The sequence below is a fragment of the Esox lucius genome, chromosome 11 (assembly GCF_011004845.1).
Source record: "Esox lucius isolate fEsoLuc1 chromosome 11, fEsoLuc1.pri, whole genome shotgun sequence".
Lineage (NCBI taxonomy): Eukaryota > Metazoa > Chordata > Actinopteri > Esociformes > Esocidae > Esox > Esox lucius.
In genome coordinates, this window is record NC_047579.1 from 1577935 (window position 1) to 1600860 (window position 22926).

At 38.7% G+C, this 22926-nt stretch overlaps 1 long non-coding RNA gene across 3 annotated transcripts; it reads right to left on the reverse strand.

Moving 5' to 3' along the window:
* Nucleotides 1–15699: 15699 nt before the first annotated feature.
* On the reverse strand, nt 15700–19171 carry LOC105007760. 3 transcript variants are annotated; one of them, XR_827576.2, is made up of 3 exons: nt 18591–19171; nt 17801–17994; nt 15700–15739 (listed from the first exon to the last, which is right to left on the reverse strand). It is a non-coding gene; the product is annotated as an uncharacterized LOC105007760 (long non-coding RNA). The 3 variants fall into 3 exon arrangements; XR_827574.2 differs by having other exon boundaries at nt 15701–15739; nt 17973–17994; XR_827575.2 differs by having other exon boundaries at nt 15701–15739; nt 17822–17994.
* Nucleotides 19172–22926: the final 3755 nt, after the last annotated feature.

Genomic DNA, 22926 nt, shown 5'->3' on the forward strand with positions numbered 1-22926 from the left:
GTAGCCCACGTGGTCCTTGAAACTAGTCCCCTACTTTACCTTAACATCCAAACCAACAGCTATAACAGGATCGCAACACTACATTCAACGTGTTACATTAGAAAGAGATTACTGCAGATGGCGAGCTAATAGATATAGAGTACCTATAATGAAAACAATGACTCCAATCACTCCATGACTGGTTTGTTTCTTTAGAAAACAGTTGAATAGCCAACCCCTATGCTATGTGAACTACACTATGTAAATTGATGTAGGTGTAGTTCATCCATCGCAATATAACCGTAAACAGTTTTACTAACTAACAACAGGTATAACAGGATCGCTACACTACATTCAACATGTTAAATTAGAAAGAGAATACTGTAGATGGCTAGTTAATAGCTATGCAAGGCACTCTGTGTCTCAAACCACTACGCTATTTATCACTGGGTAGTCACTCAGTCAGTCTGGCTCTCACTCAGTAAGAGACATTCACTAATCTTGGCCGGCTCCGCTTACGCGGTCTGGCAAAAAGCTCAGATTCAGCGAAGTTGATTGGACGGCTCTTCACTTTACAGATGGATAATGACCCAAAACATACTGTGAAAGCAACCCAGGCAAAGAAGTGAAATATTTTTCAATGGCCAAGTCAATCACCTGATCTCAACCCGATTGAGCATGAATTCCACTTGCTGAAGACACAACTTAAGGCAGAAGTTGAGGTTTAACTGGGGGCTTAGATTAGGTGTGCCTTGCTGACTCGCTCTAGCAAATGCTTGTGATGGGTTTAGGCACCTGCAAGTTCAATCATGGTGAATTCACAGGTGATTACACTACCGTTCAAAAGTTTGGGATCACTGAGAAATGTCTTTGTTTTCAAAAGAAAAGAAAATATTTTATCAATTTAAATATCATCAAATTGATCAGAAATAGTGTAAACATTGTTTATGGTGTGAATGACTATTGTAGCTGGAAACATGATTTTTAATGGAATATGTAAATAGACGTACTAAGGCCCATTATCAGCAACAATCAGCCCTGTGTTCCAATGGCATGTTGTTTGCTAATCAGAGTTTATCATTTTAAAAGGCTAATTGATCATTAGAAAACCCTTTTTCCATTTGTTTTTCTGAGAAATTAAGGCTATTACATGCAATAAATTGCCAAGAAACTGAAGATCTCGTACAACACTGTGTACTAGTCCATTAACAAAACAGCGCCCAATGTCTCTAATCAGAATAGAAAGAATGGGAGGCCCCGGTGCACAACTGAGCAAGAGGACAAATACATTAGTGTCTAGTTCAGAAACAGGTGCCTCACAATGTCCTCAGCTAGCATCTTCATTAAATAGTACCTGCAAAACACCAGTCTCAATGTCAACAGTGAAGAGGCGACTCTAGGATGCTGGCCTTCTAGGCAGAGTAGCAAGGAAAAAGCTATATCTCAGATTGCGGATCATGATTATGGATCGTGTTTCATATTTACAGATCATAAAATATTTGTTTGTAGAATTTGTGCAATTGTAGATTTTTATGTAGTATAAGCGTCACAAAACTTGAGTCAAAATATAATGTGATCCACAAATAGTGAATTTACTGTTTGATGTAATCGTAAATCATTTTTCATGTCTTAAAATCCTTGCTTTGAGGTAAAAGTAGAAAGGAGTTTATTTATGGGTAGCAAAATATATTTGTGGATCATGTTTTGTATTTGCAGATAATGAGCCATTTGTTTGTGGATGTTACATTCCTTTGTAAATTGTATTTTCTGTTTACACATTGTAATATACATTTGTAAATTGTGGTCTGCAATTCTATCTCCATAGTTTTGTCCTGTCATGCTTGAACATGTTTTAATAGGTATTCAATAGCCTGTTTATAGCCTGTTTTGTCCTGTCATGCTTGAACATGTTTTAATAGGTATTCAATAGCCTGTTTATAGCCTGTTTTGTCCTGTCATGCTTGAACATGTTTTAATAGGTATTCATTAGCCTGTTTATAGCCTGTTTTGTCGTGTCATGCTTGAACATGTTTAATAGGTATTAAAAATAGCCTGTTTTGTCGTGTCATGCTTGAACATGTTTAATAGGTATTCAAAATAGCCTGATTTGTCCTGTCATGCTTGAACATGTTTAATAGGTATTCAAAATAGCCTGATTTGTCCTGTCATGCTTGAACATGTTTAATAGGTATTCAAAATAGCCTGTTTTGTCCTGTCTTGCTTGAACATGTTTAATATGTATTCAAAATAGCCTGTTTTGCTGTGCTTTGTCATGTTCACTATGTAATTTTGAGTCAAACATATTTATTCGCATTGATGATAATGTTAAAAACCGTAAGGCCTCAAGGGGGGTCCCACAACAATTTGGTTAGGCCTTTACCAGGCCCACCACATGTTAATTTTCTATTGCTTGATGAGCTGTTCGCTAGCACACGTGGGTACATCTAAACCTAGTGAATTAGAAATTGGTACAATGATCTCATGGTTTTCTTACAAAAGGTTAAAATATTGTGTTTTCTCTATTCTTGTATATTGTATAAGTGGTAGAATAAAGAATCCACATGGTGGTAGTTTGTAATCCTGAGAAAGACATGCTGTGTCCCATGAGGACTGAATTTAAATCACAAAAACAAAACAAAAAGAGTATACACTTATTCACGTTCCAATAACATGAATTCTAAACTTTCACGTTCAAAAGACTGTCTAGCACCAACCCTTTCCTTTTCCTTCTTCTTCCAAAAATGACATGCAAGTAAACTAGTCCAATCTCGCGATAACATGCAAATAACACAATGTGCATTTATAAAAAAAAACAATCACTCTTAATAAAAGGAAAAATATTATACAATTATTAATGTAGTTATGGCTCTAACATTCCGTCCCCTAGTTGTCTATGCCAAAAGCATAACAACTATCTTGCTCAATAATTGAATAGAGTCAGAACAATACTTCCTTTTCTTTTAAACAGTTATTTTAGAAAATTTAAATTTTCAATGACATTTCCATTCACAGTCCTTATGAAGGTCTTATTCTTCCTCTGCTTCTTGCAATAGGCAGAGTTTTGTTATCGGCCTTTCCAACTGACAAGTTTTTGTCTGAACACAAGCACGGCGGACAGCACCAGAAGCATCTGGTGTGGTCCTGAGAATTCTTCTCATAATCCACAAATTACTTGGAGAAGAACTATCCACAATAAGAACAATGTCTCCAGGTACCATGTTTCTTTTCAATTTATGCCACTTCTGTTGTTCTTGAAGTAACAGCAGATATTCCTTAGTCCATCTGAACCAAAAGAGGTTTGACATATATTGAATTTGCCTCCATCTTCTACGTGAATAACAGTCCTCTTTCACAAAAACTCCTGGTGGCATGGTTGGTTGTTTTTTCATAAGCAGCAGATGATTCGGAGTTAGAAGCTGCAGGTCATTTTGGTCATCTGATGCTTTAGTAATCGGTCGGTTGTTTATAATGGCTTCAACTTCGCACACGACTGTGTGAAGCCCCTCATCGTCTAATGTCTGTTGATTCAATACTTTCCCACACTCCTCCTTGATGCGATGCTGCGGGGGTATTGAAGATCCTTGATTCCTTTTTGGACAAGAACTTCAGCTATTTTGGAAGTATTTAATTATTGAATAGCTTCTTTAAGATCTCTTTCCGCGCCAACAAAGTTTGTTCCATTGTCCGATCGAATTGTAGACACTTGCCCTCTTCTGCAGATGAAGCGTTGTATGGCGTTTATGCATGATGTGGTATCAAGACTGTTGGCCACCTCAATATGAACTGCTCTTATGTTCAGACACGTAAACAACACTCCATACCTCTTTACCATGCTGCATCCTCGTTTTATTGAAAAAGGGCCAAAATAATCCACTCCTGTATGTGTGAAGGGGGGATTATGTGGCAACACACGATCTCTTGGCAAATCTGCCATTTTCTGTTTGTTGACTTTGGCATTTAATCTTCTGCACACTGTGCATTTAGAAATCAACTTCCGTATGGCTGTATTGGCAGCAGCTACCCAAAATTTGTTTCGCAGTTTTTCAAGGATTTGATTTCTGCCACTGTGGCCTGTGTTTTTATGTATATCTTTCAGAATCAAAGACGTTACATGCTGCTTTTTATCAAGAATTGCTGGACGCTTCGCTGATTCTGGCATTGCGGACTGATTTAACCGTCCACCTACTCGTATTATGCCATCTTGCACCAGTGGGTCCAGTTTTGACATGGTTACTGCTTTGCAAAGATTTGAATCCGTCAGGGAATGTCTGTCTTTGACTGTAACGAATCAAACACAGTTCTGCATTTTCCACATCTTCTAATGAAAGCGGTTTCTTGGTCAGTGTCTGTTTCAACTTGAACATTTGAGTTTGCAAATGTACTTGTTGTCTGTTTGGTTTATTTTCAGGTTGACTTATGGTAGCTTGAATTTCCCATCTCTTGTTTGATAGGTGTTGGAGTATTTCCTTCAGCCTCAACATCCAAGCGATTGCACTCTTCAATCTGTACCATTCTGAATAATACTCAATCAGTTTATCCAAAGGTTTTGCTATTCCTGTAGCATTGACACAATTTACTACAGCTGATTTTTTCCATTCCACTTCCATTGCACCTGCCTGATCTGGTCGCCAAGGCCATTCACTTTCATGTTTGCAAAGGAATTCTGGTCCTTTGAGCCAATTTTCCTTTTTCATGAAGTTTTCCACTTTGTTGCCTCTAGAGGCCATGTCTGCTGGGTTTCGCAAGGTGTTGAAATACCTCCACTGTGAGTGCTCAGAAGCTTCTCTGATGAAGGCAACAAACGTTTTAAACCGTGAGGCTTCATTCTCAATGCATTGCAGGACTGTGAGGCTATCAGTCCAGAACATAGAGTCTTTGAGTTGTAACTGAAGCTTGTGTTTTAACATTCTGTCCATTTTCGCTGCAACAACTGCTGCAGTGAACTCCATCCTAGGGATTGTTATCTGCTTCAGAGGCGCAACTCTGGATTTCCCCATTACGAATGAGCAGTGTTTTTTTCCTTGCTCATTTGTGAGTACTAGATAGGAAACTGTTTCATATCCAATTTCACTTGCATCGGCAAAATTATGTAATTGAGCAGACTTTGTCGTTCCAAAATTGTCAGGCTTCAAGCATCTGCTTACACTGAATTTTGACAATTGTTGAATGTCCTTTTGCCATGTGAACCACTTTTGTGCTTGGTTTTCTGGCATGTTCTGATCCCAGCCCAATTTGTCTTTGCACAGTTGCACAGTTGCTCACCCATTTAGTCAACTTGAATCCACCTTTAGAGCACATAGATATCAGACTTCTTGATAGTGTGATTGCTGCCTCCTCAGAGGCGACAGATTTTAAACAATCATCCATGTAAAAGTTTTGCTGAATAGTATTGGCAGCTTCAGCTGTTTCCTCTATTTTTCCATCCTTTGCAGCCTTTCGCAAAGTGAAGCATGCACAACTGGGAGACGAGGTTGCCCCGAACAGATGTACTGTCATCCTGTATTCCTCGGTAGGCCTACCGAAATCTCCTTCAGGCCACCACAAAAATCGCAAAAGATCTGAATCATAATCTGGGACTCTGGCTCTTGTGTTAATCTATTTAGCACACCAATGAGAGTATTGGTCAAGTCAGGTCCCTGCAACAGTTGATTATTTAGTGAGAAGCTAGGTAGGAAGCTAAGATAGGTTGCAGTGCAGTCAAAAACAACTCTGATTTTGTTCTTTTTTGGGTAAACATACCCCATGGTGTGGAATATACCACACTCTGTCCTTGCGTTCCAGTTGTTCTAAAGGCACTTTTTTCGCATAGCCTTTGTCAATTATGTCTGACATGAAAGCTTTATAGTCTTTGTGAAACTCTGTGTTCCTGCTGAACTTTCTTTTGAGACTGATGGCTCTTTGTTCTGCTATGCATCTGTTGTTGGGCAGCTTATCAGGATTGTTCTTAAAGGGCAATTCAATACAGTAATGTCCATCTGTATACTGTATTGACTGCTCAACGCACTGCATGAATTTGAGGTCTTCTTGTGACATCTCAGCCTTGTCACTATAATTACGTTCAGGAAAGTCCACATTGAATTGCTCGTCCAACAGCGTTTCAATGTCACTGCAATCCTGTTCACTGTGAAACTTGGAGTCCTAACCTGGTCCGATTCTGTGCTCACATCTGTTCGTAAAGGTCCATTCACTATCCATCCTAATGCTGTCCTAAGAGCATAAGGTCCATTTCCTTCACTGTTTATTATTTGTCAAGGTTCTATTGCTTTGTGAACATTAGCGCCAATCAGTAGGCCTACTTCTGCATTGAGATGAGGAAGGGTAACTTGTCTCAAATAAGGCCATCTTTCCAGGTCCTGTTCTTGAGGGATGTTTTCCTGTTTTACCGGAATCTCTTTCTGAGTGAACAGTTTCGGAAGTTCTATGTAGTCTTCGCTCTCTAAACCCCTTATTTCTAGGTCTGACAGAATGTGACTATGAACAGGTTTTTCTGATCCCATAGTACGAAGAAGAATCTCCATCTTTCTGCCTCTCAGGTTTAACTCTCTCATTAAAGACTCCGTGCAAAATGTTGCAGAACCTCCTTGATCAATGAAAGCACACGTCTTTACTATGTAATTGCTTTTCTTTGACTTGATCTTGACTAGAACTATAGCAAGAATACATTCACTGTTTCACAAGTTTCATGGTCTATGGAAGTTGTTCTCCTGATAGTCTTGTTTTCATCACAACTGCTGGATGTGGGACTGTTCTCCTTTGTAATGTGCAAAATACTTGAGTGCCTCTTGGAACATTCTTGACAAATAAGCCTTTTCTTGCAGTCCTTGGTTAAGTGTCCTTGTGTGAGGCATCCAAAGCATAGTCCTTTTGTTTTCAAAAACTCAATCTTATCTTTGTGTGCCTGCTCTTTAAACTTGAAACAGGAATTCAAGACATGATTCTTTTGACAGAATACGCATGTGACATGAACCATTTTGTCAAATTTAGGTTTTGTTTCTTTCTTAGTCTCACTTTCTTTTTTCTGATCAGTACAGACACTTGTAACAAAACTACTTCCCTTTGTAGTAATCTTTTTGTTCTTAAAGTCAAAAGCTTTGCTTTTCTTCCCAGCATCAACACTTATCTCCTGAATGTCTCCAAACAACGGGTCATTTTTTACTTTGGCTTGACGGTCAATATATTGCACTAAGTCTGAATACCTAGCTCTTCTGCCTGTCCTTTCGTGAATATCATATGCGATGTTTCTCCAGTTCTCTCTCATTTTGAATTGAAGTTTGGAGATGATAACCCTCAGGTTTGTAGGGTTGTCCATTTCAGCCATGTAATCTACATCTTACATAGTATTACGGCATCCAATCAAGAAAAGAACATATGCATTTAGCGTCTTCCCGTCTTCCGTTTTGATCTGAGGCCATTTTAATGCTTTCTCAATGTACGCTGAAGCAATTTTGAGCTCATCACCGTAATTATGTTGCAATAATCCTCTTGCCTCTCTATATCCATTTTCTGCACTCATATGCCCACAACTCCTTACCAGGTCTTGTGGTTCTCCACTGGTATATTGCTCCAAATAGAAAACAGTTTGTCCTTGGCATTCTCAGTTTTACTGTCTATGCTATTGTCAAAGGCTCGCATAAACGATAAGAAGTTAAGAGGATCACCATGGAAGATTGGGACATCTCTTTGTGGTAGTTGAGACAGATTTGGTTGCTTTACTAGCATTTGTGTGATCTCATTTTGTCTTTGCATTATTTGAAACAAATTGTCTTCTGAGCTTTCGGATTTTGGACGTGTTTGATTGGCATTATGAAGTCTAGTTTGTTCAGCAACAGGCCTTTGTTTTCTTCTAGTTGCAGCTTGAACATCAGAACTTTCACCATCAAGATCTTTCTTAAGTCCTGACCTCCTTTCATCCAATGCATGCTCTGGTTGAACATATTTTTGCACTGATTCACCAGAACTTTCATGTTCATCATAAACTTTAAATTTTGCGTTAGAAACAGCAATTGCAGTCTGCAGTTCTAATTGCTCCAGTTTAGCTTTCAAGTTTATCTCTTCTACCTGTAGAGCTTGTTTCTTTTTTAAAGCAGCAGCTTTGTAAGATCTTCTTGTTCTATTCTTTCCACATTGGCATCATTTTCTTTTAATTTGTCGATTTCTTTCATTTAAATGGTAATTTGAGCCATTTTTTACTTTCTCAAATGAACGAGCCTGTTCAAACGCTCCTCCCGCGCTTTAAGCGTGTACTTGACCGCCCTCTTGTGGCCATCTTTCTCTGAGTCTGCAATTTCTGATGATACATCACGTCACTGACTGGACACAGACAACTGAGTGTGTGAGTAACAGTAACATGTCCATAAAGGATTTCTACAACCACACTGGTCGAATCTGTTTCAAATCATCCTGACCACTCATGGCAGAACGATGCCAGGGTCAGATCACTTGGCTTCTCACTCCATTTCTAGATGAATCATCAACAGCAAGATGAGAGGAGAATCCACCTGAGTCCTGCAGGGCTCCACATACTACAGGTCCGAGTACCACGGGCCAGTTGACTGGACAGGTCACATGGTCCAAACACAGAGGAAGACACTGTTGTGGTGTTTATCTTGAATTAGTGAAGTGTTGGAAACTCATTATTCCACTACACGGCTACACTGACTTGTTAGGACAACTAGGCAATTTGCTGGGTCCACATCACACTCACTGCAATAACTGATATTGGACCTTTACATGACTGATACAAGACAGAGAAAACTGAAGACAAGAACTAAAGGACACTTGATTGGAAACAAACTTCATTCCTTACAATCTAAGATTTTCCTAAATTAACTGATATGGTGATTTCATACGTATAAAGGGTTGTTTCTTGCAAGAAAGGTGGGAATCTCTGTACGATGACAATCCCAATATTGGACTTCGACGTATTTGTGATGATGCATAATGATGTACATTATGACGGCTATCATGGTATGTTTGGATAGTGAATTGCTCCCTATTAAAGGTAAACATTTTCCCTATTTAAAGGTACAACATTTCATAGGTACAACAGGATATGCACATACCTTTTGTATGATATTGTCGCATGGATCATGATACAGACAAGTTTTTTTTTTTATTGTTCAAAGGACTTTGGGGAATATTTAATCACGTTTTCGTCTGATATTCTGCTGAACACCGTTAACACTGATAGTAGCCTGTTGATGTCAATATGTTTCTCAACCCTTATAATCTGAGGCGTGGGAGGGATTGATGACTGTCATACATTGAGTTATGTTAGATTCTGTCCAAGTTTGATCCATGAACAAAATAAATGCAACCGGAAGTCATGGGAGAGCCATCTTTATTCAGCATGAGTCTATGATGTTGACCTTCCATTTCTCATTTATACCTCTCTCCAATGATTACAAAGTGGACACACTATTTATGCCCCAGTACATCCCCTCCAATATCTGGCTGTCTTCCAATCACATACGTGTATTCTATATCCTAACCTTACATGGCCTAATAGTGTCCCCTCTTACGTTTCTTGGCTCCACAGCTTATCAGGTTGTGTGGGGCCCCTCAGTAGTAGATACCAACTGCTTGTGATACGGTACCTCATATGACACAAGATAACAAACCACTTGTTCTAACAAGAGAATAGAACTAAAATACATGCTTATCATCAGGTAAAGACAGGTTTCCTCACAATGGTATGTGCCAACCTACGGTCCATGGGTCAATTCATAGAGTCTATGACAGTCAGATGGAAAACTCCTATCAGGAGGTATGGACAGGATGTGTGGAAACCATCAGAAATGGGGCATCACATTTCCTACCTAGTGTCCTTCGTACAGAGATCATTAATACTCTCCCACATTGTGTAACTCAGCTAATTTTCATGCCCAATATCTATCAGTTATGTGTGGTGTGTCAATTGTCTTGTTAACATTCGTATTTATTTGAAGAATAATAAGACCTCACTGGTCAGATACTCCTTTTTGTTGTTTTGTCTAAGCCATTTGTAACTTAAGTGTATGGGCCTTTGCTTTTCATTAGGAATTGAATTGTACTTTTAATGTTTTATCAAACATGTAATGTTTTTCTTTAAATGTTTGATGGAGGAAGTGTTGAAGTGTATGCTTGTTTATGTTTAGATAGCAAAAGACCATCTGTTCATCCGTACACAGGAAGTCACGTTCATTCAAAGTGCGATGGTAATTAGCCAATGGGCTTACAGTACTGGGATGTGTATTCTGTTTGGGATGTCTGTAAAGATGAGGACAACTGGAAGAGGCTACATGTTTTTTTTAGGTCAGGTATTATAATGATTTCAATTAAATCAAGTAAAAGAAAAAAAGAAACGCTGTTTTCTAGCACAAAATAGTAATAAAGTGCTGTGTGTTTGTTATGTGATGCCTTACTAACCTGGTCCACAGGTTCAGACTGTGGACACACCCAAACCAAACAGCTAGGCAATGGTTCTTTATTCAACATTGGTGGCCAAACACCATAGAGTCATGGCCACTCTCCTCTCAACTTTAATTGCTGGATGTGGTGAAGCATTCGCCCTGTTGATTGCTGGATGCACTTGGTTAGACCAGTAGATGAATGTTGTCTTTTTTATTGGAAAATATTTCACCCAGTCTCAGTCACTGAAGGTTTGGTTGACAATGTAACGCCACCAGTGTTTACTCTTAAGTAGAAACCAAACCTGTGCCCACAGCTAATATTAAGCCAAGAAAGTATTTGAAAACCAACATTTTCAAAATGTGCAATTGGTCAAAAACTTTCTGCATTCTCTGCCTCAAGTTAATATTTTCACATCAATGTTTTTTTCATTGTGTATGTAGGTAAAATGTTTATATTTTCAGAGATAAAATGTAAAATGTTCTTGTATCATATTTGTCCGTTAGCCCAGGGCTTAGGAATACAGGCGTAAATCCTTAGCCTGGGGTTAAACCTTAGCCCAGTGTTAGCAAATTCCTGTGTGATCACTGGCGCTGGAGCCTGCATGGGGCTAAGATAGCCCGGGGTTAATAATAATGCAGTGTGAAAATTTGAGAATATGAAGAATTTGAAAAATGTGATCATTTTGTCATGCAGTAACCTCACACTTAGCATGGTGTTAAACTGATTAACGTTTCTTATTAAGTTTACCTCCACCACAAATAGAATCTATGAACTGTATGGCTTTTGCCACTGGCCATTTTAACAGCTTATTAGTCATTCGTTTTTCGTCAAGTGAAAGATGAAAGAATCATGTAGCCAGCAAAGTTTTTGTTTATCCTGAACAAATCCTAACACATAATTAAAAAATCCACCAGAAATAGTCACAATATAACAGTAAACAGTTTTAGGCTTCCTATATCGTAGCTACTGAAGGTTGTAGCCAGCAACGTTTTTATCTGTCCTGAACAAATCCTGAGGCATATTGTGTTTGTGACTGTGATGGGAGTCGAACGCGGAACCTGTTGTCTCTAACCACAACGCTATTGAACAAGGGGTAGTCAGTCAGTAAAGCACTCACTCAGTCAGTAAGTCTCATTCTGGACTCGGGCATAACTATAGTGACTTGGGACTCGATTTACTTACTCGACTACAACACTGGTTGATAGAATTTCTATATATAGAACATATCCAGATGGAAATAGGGACTCTCAAGATAAAGTGTAACCTAGAAAACAATTGATTGCATATCTACTGATAAAATAAGCATAACAACTTGCACACTGATTAAACAGTAACAATCAGTTTCAGTTTAGTAAGCAATACTATGCAAGACTACAGCAGCTAATAATAGCTAGCACACACATGAAACAAAATAAGCACAGTTTTAATTTAGCTTTCACTCAGCTCTCCTAATCTACACAGCCATTTCTGGCCACTGTCTGGATCTGCTGGCAGTCTATAAAATGAATATTTGACTGACAATCACTATTTGTGGTACCTAAAATAACAGCATTTATTAATAACATCAGCTGGAAGGCATGAATACTGCCTTTGGCATAGGTCAACTGTCATCATCTCACTTGATTGTAGAATTGTATCTTTCTAACTGAGGAATAAGTTCTAACGAAATACTCAGAAATCCTACAATTGAGAAACTACCAAGAACAACAAACCATGTGGTCGAGTTATGCACTCTCAGCTTAAGTCACGTATATTCATTCTGTGGTTACTTGGGGAAGCAAGGGAGTGGATTGGAATAGGACCTTGACTTCTAAGGCCACTTTTACTGTCCCGATGGCCCCATTCCACCAGTGCTTGTGCATGAAAATAGCCAGGGTCTAGAATAACATGATGAGTGACACCTCTGGACTATTCCCTTTTGATAACTAAGTGGATATCCTAGCCGGTCACCTCAGTTCCTAGGTTTGAAAGGGGTATGCTCCAGGGTATGCTCCAGGGTATGCTCCAGGGTATGCTCCAGGGTATGCTCCAGGGTATGCTCCAGGAACATGTACATACACAATGACGCCAAGTTTGTAAATGTACACCCTGTAGTGCACACATTTCACATATATCCCACGTATTTTACATTTACATGACATTTAAGTCATTATGCCACCGCTTTTCCCTTGAGTGACATGTTGGTACTGTAAGTCCCCCCATTGGGAATCACACCTAAAACACCAACTAAGCTATGCATGGAACACAATTTGTTGTATTTGACCACATATTTTAATCCCTGAAAAGGAAATGATTGTGAAACACTAACTGACCATCAAATGAAAATAGATGACCGCCAAATAATGTAGGGACGATAAACACAATCACATTTAAATGGACTTGGCAGAGCAGCATGATGCCTGAGATCTAAAATAGACTGTCAGAAAGGCCCTTAGGAACATCAGGGGATGTACTCAGCCAACTCCCATTTCACAACGAGATTTCACACACGGATTCTATATATCACACACACAATCTTTTAAGTCAGCTCCCATGTCTTCTTCTTTTCTCTTATTGCCCTCTCCATACCTCTTCTTCCCTCTCTGTCTTTTTCTGTTTGAAGGATGGGAGGATTAGTCTCTGCAGTGCTGCTCCACTAACACTCAGATTCCTCCACTCAATACTGTTGGAACAGTTTAGAAACAGCAGCACCAGGGCATACCTGTGCTGCCAGCCTAGCAGTATGAATAAATGGCACAGTTAAAGCCACACAGAGTTTTTGTCGCAATTGGCCCCCTATTCCTTTTGTAGGGCACTACTTTTTGTCTTGGGCCATTAGGTATATAGTATAATTTGGGACATACAAGAATTTCTGTCACAGCAGCCTACAAACAGCAGAGGGAGCACTTCGCTAGGTTAGTCTGGCTGTCTAGAATTGGGCAATGTCCCAATACTCAGAGAATACAATTTGTTTCATGCCTTCATACACAAGTGACAGACACAAACCACATACATTCATACACACACACACACACAACTGGTAATTGTTTGCCAGTCTGCTTGTCCAAGTTGGAGTGGCATTTGTGATGGAAAACAGGAAGGAAAATAGCTGAAGAGCCATCACCAAAAACAGACTATGACTAACAGCATGTGGACCAAAGCCAAGGGCAACATGGTTGTGAATTCATTAGTGCACACCGTAACAAAACATTTTGCAATGGAAAATCTTTTCCAACAAAAACTGAGTTTAACTCTATGTGTAATATTAACATCTCAGGCTATTATGTAGTATTGGGTTACCAATATAGAAATGGTGTGCCCACAAATACCCATTTGTTTAGGACCATCTCCAACTTTTCTTAGCCTTATGTTCCTTCTGTTCTATCTTCTGGATTGCTGGTTGGAGGATTAATGCAACATTATTTTCTCATTCTTTTGAATATTATCATTAGAGACAAAAACTTTGTGGTAAAATGTTGAATTAAGTATATTTTTTTGGTAAACTGATTCACTGTTCCATTAATTTCTAAATAAAGAAAAGCAATAAAAGATCAAATACCGGTTCATTGTAACAATTTTTATACCTCACAACTGTTCTTAAAGTAGATGCCTTAAATCTCTGAAAACAAAATTGCCTTCTAGTAAAACACAAAGCCATAGTGAACATATTGAGTAGGTGGTCAGTAGTCACCTCCAAAATGATTGACCCCCTTGATAAAGAGAAAACAATTCTGTATAAAATAAATGATTCAAATGCAGAGCTATACTGTAAGCTGAAGGATCTCCAAAACTACAACATTGTTTCCAAAAAAGTTGGGACGCTGTGTAAAATACAAATAAAAACAGAATGAGCAAATCATTTATCCCTATTTTTTATTCAACATATTACAACCCCATTTCCAAATATGTTGGGACACTATGTAAAATGTATTGCCCCCTCCCAGCGTTTCTGAAACATGTTGCTGGCATCAAATTCAGAATGTTCAATTTTTTTTTCAACAAACAAAATGTCTCAGATTCAACATTTGATATGTTTTCTTTTCCAAATGTTCTGTTGAATATAGGGTTTAAATGATTTGCAGCATCCTAGCTTTTTTGGAAACAGGTTGTTCTTTTAACTATCAAGCCAATAACCCTCAGATTCAGTTATTATACTCCCAGGAACAACTCACTGTGAAGCCCCTCACACCAGCTGTTGATATACACTTTGCTACATCCAAAACCTTGAGAAGTGAAATGTTCTCCCGTTTGGGACCAGTGATATGCTATTATGAACACCCCCGTGCTCTATGGTAATTGACTTGCCATAGGAGGTGACACTAATGAGACCAGGCAAGTTGCATCTGATTCTTTCTGAGAATCCACATGCTAAATTTCTTTTCATACAGCTCTGGAAAAATTAAGAGACCACTCTTAATTTTTATTTAAATCAGCATCTCTACATGGCAACCATTCCATTCCAGTGTCAGTAAAATTCCAACACAGGCACAACTCATTTTACTTAAAGAGGTACTGATTAGGTGATTACCTGAACCAAATCTAACTTAACAAGGAAAAGTATTTAAAAAAAACACTACTTTGGTCATCACTATCCTCTTGCAATAGAAACAGCTGGATGGCAAAAACAATGCAAGTAGTACCTCAAAGGTAATTTTAATAAACAAAATAACTATTCAGCATCACAAAAGAGTTGAAAAGAAAAGCTTTGAGGGAGGAAAAGAAGGGTTCAATTCTGGGTTTAATGGCAGAAGGATACATTGAGCGTCAGGTTACTTCCATCCTTAACATTTCAAAGATGGCGGTTCATAAGAACAAGGTCAAGCAACAGACATTGGGGACAACAAAGCTGCAGACTGGCAGAGGGCAAAAATGGCTGTCTACTGAGATGACCGTCAACTCATTTGAATGTCACTCAACCACCGTAGGATGACATCAAGTGACCTACAAAAAGAATGGCAAACAGCAGCTGGGGTGGAGTGCACGGTGAGGACGGTTCGAAACAGGCTCCAAGGGGCAGGGCTAAAGTCATGCAAAGCTAGAAAAAAGCCCTTCATCAATGAGAAGCAAAGAAGAGCCAGGCTGAAATTTGCAAAAGACCATAAGGATTGGACCGTAGAGGAATGGAGGAATCTCATCTTCTCTGACAAGTCACATTTTCAGCTTTGCCCAACACCTGGTCATTTAATGGTTAGACTGAGACCTGGAGAGGCCTACAAGCCACAGTGTCTCGCACCCACTGTGAAATTTGGTGGAGGATTGGTGATGATCTGGGGATGCTTCAGCAAGGCTGGAATCAGGAAGATTTGTCTTTGTGAAGGAGGCATTAATCAAGCCAAGGTTATCCTGGAAGAACACCTGCTTCCTTCTGCTCTGACAATGTTCCCCAACTCTGAAATTACATGTAGAAGGCAGTTAGTTATGTTTATTTCACTATTATGATATACAGCTGAATACTGATTCTGATAAAATAACAGTTCTGGTTCTATTAGATCTCATCCCAGCCTTGTGCAGGTCTACAATTTTATCCCTGATGTCCTTACACAGCTCTCTGGTCTTGGCCATTGTGGAGAGGTTGGAGTCTGTTTGATTGAGTGTGTGGACAGGTGTCTTTTATACAGGTAACGAGTTCAAACAGGTGCATTTATTACAGGTAATGAGTGGAGAACAGGAGGGCTTCTTAAAGAAAAAATAACATGTCTGTGAGAGCCGGAATTCTTACTGGTTGGTAGGTGATGTCATGCAATAAAATGCAAATTAATTACTTAAAAAGCATTTTATTTTTTGATTCCGTCACTCACAGTTGAAGTGTACCTATGATAAAAATTACAGACCTCTACATGCTTTGTAAGTAGGAAAACCTGCAAAATCAGCAGTGTATCAAATACTTGTTCTCCCCACTGTACATGTGTAACAAGACATTGTGTAATTACTAAAACAAAAAGTATGTGTTATTACACACTTGGAATAACATACTAGAGGATTTTTTGTAATTACCTTTTGTAATTCCACAAGGGTAGTAACCTTTATGATAAATCATTATTCTATTGTATTTACAACATAATACCTGATGGTATTACATTGTTGTTAATACAGTTGTTAATATGTATTTACATTGCAGTTACATAGTAATAAGTGTTCACTTTACAGAAAATTTTACCCTGTTTTATATTTGTAAGTATTTTAGGACAATTTGCAGACTTTGATATTTGCCCATTATGGAGAATTTGCATTTACCAGTGGTAACAACGCCTACTTCATTTACATGTTGTAAATCAATATAATGTGGGACAGCCCATGGGGGTGAATACTTTGAGAGGTACTTTGAGAGGTACTGTTTATAGTTTATTTATTTTTTATTAAAAAAAAGTATGGAGTTTGTTGTGTAGAAGTGAGCCTGAATTAATATGCATTAAGCTATGTTGTTAATTGTAGGTTTAAATTGTTTTTCTGCTGTTGTGTTCAGTATACAAATATGTGAAAGACTCTCATTGCTGAACTATTGAGTGGATTTGTGAGGTGTTATATGACTGTAACTAGAGCATCTGAGCATAGAGGTTCCTTGTCCTTCTTAAGAAAGGAGATTAGGGCGTTTCTTTTGTCCCAGTGGACAGAACCAACTTCTAAAGAATAGTTGATTGAATTTCAGAACAATGTGCCAAATAAATCCCAAAGGGCTAACAGGAACTTTGGCAGGATACCACCCAGGCCTAGGGATTTATTTTACGGCATAGATAAGGAATCCAATTTCAATTCATGTAAGGTCATGGGAATTTCAAGTTCTTGTGACTAAATAAATGTCTGAATGGGATCTAAAGATGGTTCAGAGAGGTAGAGATTTAAGTATAATGTAGAAAGCATCTGATTATACGGGGGTGAAGAGCATCCAGTGTTATTGTGCTCTTTGATGTCATCAGTAGAGGCTAGACTCACAGGTTGTTCAAGTTTGAGTGCCAAAAGCCTGCTAGAGCAATCTGCATTTTTGTTATTTGATTGTCATGTTTATAGGTAATGAAATGTTACTTCAGTGTGTATCCGTGTTTTGTATTTTGCCTTTAATAAAGCAAGCAATGGGCTTCTGTTCAACTGCAATTTGGAAAGTTAGTTATTTCTTTAGATAAAAGAGAAATCTGTTTGGAGATTGAGGTGCACACTTTTCTGATTACTTGATTTTGTAATTCCATATGAGATACATTTAAGAAACCTACACTTATTACAAAGGCATTTTTTCCTCAAATATTTCTAGTATGTATAACTTAAAATGATGATTGTGAAATTGTGAAATCTTACTAATGACTTAATGTTTGTGATTTTTTATACATATTTTTATGTTTAAAATACAAATTTTACTAGCATGCTCTACTGCATTTTGATATTTTTTAACATGTTTTATTATGCCTTTTTTAGCATGTACAATGACTGATTAATCTCACAGAGATCAAACATACACTACCAGTCAAAAGTTTTAGAACACCTCAAGAGTGTTGTGAAGTGAGCAGCCCGCAAACACTTGAACAAGCTCTATGAGAAACTCCAGCATGCCAAGAATCCAGACTGGCCCTTCAGTGACACAGGTTACACAAGCTGGGACGATGGAGCAAGCCACATGTTGATGCATAACTCACAGATGTTGGTTGGAGGGGACACCTTTGGGTAGAAAGCACAGGTAGACAACACACAATATTAAATTAGATTCAACTTTATTGTGATTGACAGTACAGTACAACAAAATGCAGTTAGTATCTAACCAGAAGTGCAAATAGAAGAGGGCAGAAAATGTTCAAGTATTAAGTATATTATTATAATATAATATTTTGCAAGTTGAATGTATAGATGTGCAATGAGGGCAAATGCAGTACAAATGGCAATACTGAATGTGCAATTAAGGCAAATAAAGGAAGGCAGAAAATGTAAAAGTATTAAGTATGGTGTATGTTAAAAGTAGTGTTGGGCAAGGTACTTGAAAAATGTAGTGAGCAAAGCTGCCAGTTAATCTACATTAAATTAAACTTCATTACATCATACAATGTGATTTTCTGGATTTTTGTTTAAATTCAACCGTCTCTCACAGTTGAAGTGTACCTATGATAAAAATGACATACCTCTACATGCTTTGTTAGTAGGAAAACCTGCTAAATCGGCAGTGTATCAAATACTTGTTCTCCCCACTGTACGACAATCTGAACATAGGATGAGCTGCAGAGGCTATGAGCAACCTTGGATCTTGAAAGATTTATCCAAACCTCTGCATCACCACATTGATGATGGCATCTACAAGTGGGTTACAGTGATGTAGGTTGGTCTCATGCTTCATCTGCTCCATCTTCTCAAGGAGAATAGAGATTGTTGGCACCAACACTCCTGTATATTTACTTGAACATACTCCTGTATGAAGGCGAGTTCGGCCACTTTGAATCGAGTCACATGAAGCTTCTCACAGGTTTCCTGGAGGTCTTGTTCTTTTGTCAGGATACAGGTATTTCAGCGCTCGATGGCATGGTAAGTGAAGTTCCACCTTGTTGGACTGCGAACTATCAGTTGCTGGCACTCTGAAGTCATTGTGCTCCTGTGTTGCATGTTCCAAAGTGCCTGGTATTTGCCACTCGTTGATCTTGATAACTCTTGAAAGGGCTCTGACTGTAGGCTGACTCGTCATTGACACGGATCAGGCCTAGCACCGTGGTGTCAGCTGCCAAGTTGACGATGGTGTTAGAACTGTGTATAGGAACACAGTCGTGGGTGAAGAGGGAGTACCGGACAGGGCTCAGCACACAGTCTTGTGGAACAGCAATGTTCGGGATAAGGGTGGAGGAGGTGAGGTTGTTTAACCTGACAGACTGGGGTCTGTTGGTTAGGAAGTCCTGTTGCAGAGAGAGGGGCTGATCCTCAGGTCAAGGAGTTTTTCACCAGCCTAGAGGGGATGACCGTGTTGAATGCTGAGCTAACGTCTATGAATAGCATTCTCACATAAGTGTTGGTTTGGTCCAGGTGGGACAGGGCAGAGTATAAAGCTGTGGAGATGGCGACCTATTTGATATAATTGGTAAAAAAGAAAAACTACATTATTTAAACAAACTGAATTTAGAATCTAAGATATCTGTAATTTAATTGAGGGGAATACTCTCGCTTTGGCTATTTTACCCTATTTATAGGCTATGACTAAATGTGACACTGTGTCATGGGACACACTGTCTTTCTTAACGTTAAACACCATTACCATGTGGATTCTTCATTCTACCACTTTTTTTACCAGAATAGAAAATTAACAGTGTACAAATTTCCAATTTATCACTCAGTTTAGATTTCCCCATTTGTATTAGCTAACAGCTCAGCATGCAGCAGCAAATTACCATGCGGTGCCCCCCCCCCCCCTTTATCGGAGGCCTTATGGAATAAAACAGATAAGCTTTATTAAAAGCACCGCAGCAGAGTTGTCTGTTCAATCGATCTCACAGTAAAGATGGTTGCCAGCAGTTATATACATTGAAGAGCATGCCTACTTATCACAGACTGCATCTCAAACCCCCTTGCCAGATGGTCATGTTTCTGTTGTTCTCATGATCTAGGCACATTTCACCTTCAATGAAACATATATTCATATAATTTTACACAAAGGAGGAAACGCAGTGTTTGGTGATGTCCATAAGTTCCTTGCTTCCAGCAGTCATTGCCTGCAAAGAATCCTTGACAAAGTATTAAAAATTAACATTACATTTATGATTGTGTTAATTTTGTCCAATTATATTTGAGCCCCTGAAATAAGGGGCTATGTATGAAAATGGTTACAGTTTCTAAACGTTTCATACAATATTTTCATTCAATTCCATCTCGGTTGTTTCATTTCAAATCCATTGTGGTTGTGTACAGAGACAAAATTATAAAAATGGTGTCAGTGTCCAAATGTTTTGTGATGGTAATTCTATCGATCGACACTCTTAAATAAGGAAGTACAGAGACGAAGTTCTCTTGGCACATTCTGACAGTTTTATTAATATTTGCAAATATGAGAGACAGGTCAAACGCTTACAAACATAATCATCCGAGGAGTCTCTAACTCAATATAGCTCATTCAACAGTATATATCACATAGAAAAGGGGTGTGGTAAGTTGTTAGCCATCTGTCTTGTGTCACATAGGTTTTACCCAAAGGGTGGGCTGTCCCCCCACTTTATCCTTCCTGCCATAATGTTTACTGTAGTGTTTTCCTAAAGATCCAACTGATCTTACTTTCCCCCAAGGACCACATTGCTGAGGATCAAAAGACTGACACCCTTCGTTATCTAGGCAGGAGGACATGGCCCAAATACTTAATAATCCTCTGATATTATACAGACATGTGTGTCACAAACAAAGTAAAGATTTACATGCCAGCCAATGGAAAGACAGACATTTCTCAAATGCACCTTAGTTAAAAAGTTCCATAACAGTTTCCAGACCTAACTACATACAAAAATAATTCAAACTACATTTATCGGGTGTATCATAAATATGTAAACGTTAGAATAGCTAGCAACTAGTATACAGAGGTTTTTCAGATGCAAGCCTGGGAACATAGTATTTATCCATGATCCAGATGAACAGTGATGTGTTAATACAAAAAACTTACATACTTCAGCTTTAACCATATACAGCTCTGGAAATAATTTAGAGACCACTGCACCTTTTTCTTTCCTTTCCGAAAAAGTCGAAAAGGAGGGTTTTGAGTGAGGAACAGAAGGGTTAAAATTAAGAGACCACTGCATATTGAACGATTCACCTCACTCAAAACATTCCTTTTCAACTTGTTTGGAAAGAAAAAGTTGCTGTGGTCTCTGGATTTTTTCCTGAGCTGTATTATGTAGCCCATGTAATACATTCACATTTAAACTGGTTATACTGTATATTCAGCAGATGTTCTCATCCAAAGTGACTTAAATACAGTACATCTTAAGATAGCAAGCTGTGACATCCACACAACCTGGTAATATTAATTACAGTACATTGTAATGAATTTAAAGTAACTACCAGCAAGCCAGGTCAATTGTAGTTACTTTAAAAAAAAATATTTTGGGAGATTGGGCAGTTCTAGCTGCTTGGAAAACTGGTTTCACCATTGGTGGGCAAAGACAGAAAATAACTTTGACCAGGGTGAGTGAAAGCTGCCATCCATGCTGTTGGACTTCTGTTCTGCATGCTTTTGCAGTGAGGAACGATTTTACTTTCATGAGTGTTGCATCAAGTCAAACAAAGTAAATGATTTTAACTGATTATTATTTTAAGTATATGAATACATTCAATTAGGACATGCTGGAGAAATTGTTAACTTTTGGTACTGCCTCCAATATGGCTTTACAAAATGCTTGCTAACACAGAAAAGGATCTATAGAATGTACCTGGTCGCAGGGTTTCAAGTGTGTGAACTGCAGACCACTTAAAATGGTATCCTGGGCCTCGTTCAAATTCTTCTCACGCTTTGCCTCTCCTCTCTTCAACAGTGTAGAGGTCACAGTTTTAATGCATCCCACTTGAAAATACTTTGTTTTTAACCTTCTCTCTCTTCTTTATGGAGACGCAGTGGTGTCACTTTATATTAGAGGCTGCTTCCCAGAGGGACACAGTCAGAGTATGTTCAGCTCTCAGTTCAGAGCACTCTTTGCAATATCTCAGATACATCTGAACAGAAGTAAAGTGGAGAGAACAAGTATTTGATACACAGCTGATTTTGCAGGTTTACTTACTTAAAAAGCATGTAGAGGTCTGTAATTTTTATCATAGGTACACTTCAACTGTGCGAGACGGAATCTAAAACAGAAATCCAGAAAATCACATTGTATGGTTTTTAAATAATGAATTTGCATGTTATTGCATGAGATAAGTATTTGATCACCTACCAACCAGTAAGAATTCTGTCTCCCACAGACCTGTTAGTTTTTCTTTAAGAAGCCCTCCTGTTCTCCACTTATTACCTGTATTAAATGCACCTGTTTGAACTCATTATTTGTATAAAAGACACCTGTCCACACACTCAATCAAACAGACTCTAACCGCTCCACAATGGCCAAGACCAGAGAGCTGTGTAAGGACATCAGGGATAAAAAATGTAGACCTGCACAAGGCTGGGATGGGCTACAGGACAATAGGCAAGCAGCTTAGTGAGAAGACAACAACTGTTGGTGCAATTATTAGAAAATGGAAGAAGTTCAAGATGACGGTCAATCTCCCTCGGTATTGGGCTCCATGCAAGATCTCACCTTGTGGGGCATCAATGATCATGAGGAAGGTAAGGGATCAGCCCAGAACTACACGGCAGGACCTGGTCAATGACCTGAAGAGAGCCCGGACCACAGTCTCAAAGAAAACCATTAGTAACACACTACGCCATCATGGATATAAATCCTGCAGCGCACACAAGGTCCCCCTGCTCAAGCCAGTGCATGTCCACACCTGTCTGAAGTTTGCCAATGACCATCTAGATGATCCAGAGGAGGAATGGGAGAAGGTCATGTGGTCAGATGAGACAAAAATAGAGCTTTTTGGTCTAAACTCCACTCGCTGTGTTTGGAGGAAGAAAAAGGATGAGTACAACCCCTAGAACACCAT